Raw genomic sequence first — 719 nt, 5'->3', positions numbered from 1 at the left:
GGCGCCCTGCTGCCACGTCCTGCACGCATCTACAGCTGTTCTACGCCTATATAAGAGATATTTACGTAACACATATTCTTACCTTACGCACTATCTTCCCGTATTTCTGTTCCCGTAACGCACACACGCAGCACGGGTTGTAAATAAACGCGAGCGTGCTTAGAGCTGAGCACCGCCTGTCCGACAGGGGGCAGGCGGCCAATCACGGAGCCGATTGGGATCACGATGTCAAAAGATGGCGGCTCCCTGGCCTCGCGGTGCTGCCGCTGAGGCACGTCAGCCGCCCGGGACAAGATGGCGGCCCCCTGCCGTAAACGGGCGGCCAAACCAAAATGGCGGCACCGAGGAGTGGGGCTGGGCCTCCCACGTCTAACGCGCTTATGGAAGGCGCGGGCAGTGCTGCCAGCCAATGAGAGCGGAGCACAGGACAGGAACAACGGACTGGCCGCCGTAGCCAATGGCCGCGGCGGTTGCTGGGAGGGGGCGGGATTTCCACAGGAAGGTATTAGCAAGAGTGGTGTTAATATGATGTGTAAAAGTGCGACTTAACGAAGTTCGGTGGCAAGGTTCACCTGTAAGTTACTGCATGGAAGAGACATGCAAATGAAAATTGAGTTACACTCGAGTTAGAATGATTCACAGAGAGACGGGGGTCACAAACGGGTGAGAAGGATCCTCCAGTTGAGTCAGGAGGTGATGTTCCAGTAGCATCGGTTCAG

Source organism: Egretta garzetta, unplaced genomic scaffold (genome assembly GCF_000687185.1).
Source record: "Egretta garzetta isolate BGI_Z169 unplaced genomic scaffold, ASM68718v1 scaffold615, whole genome shotgun sequence".
Lineage (NCBI taxonomy): Eukaryota > Metazoa > Chordata > Aves > Pelecaniformes > Ardeidae > Egretta > Egretta garzetta.
The sequence above is the reverse complement of the archived record's forward strand: the minus strand, read 5'-3'. Positions refer to the sequence as shown.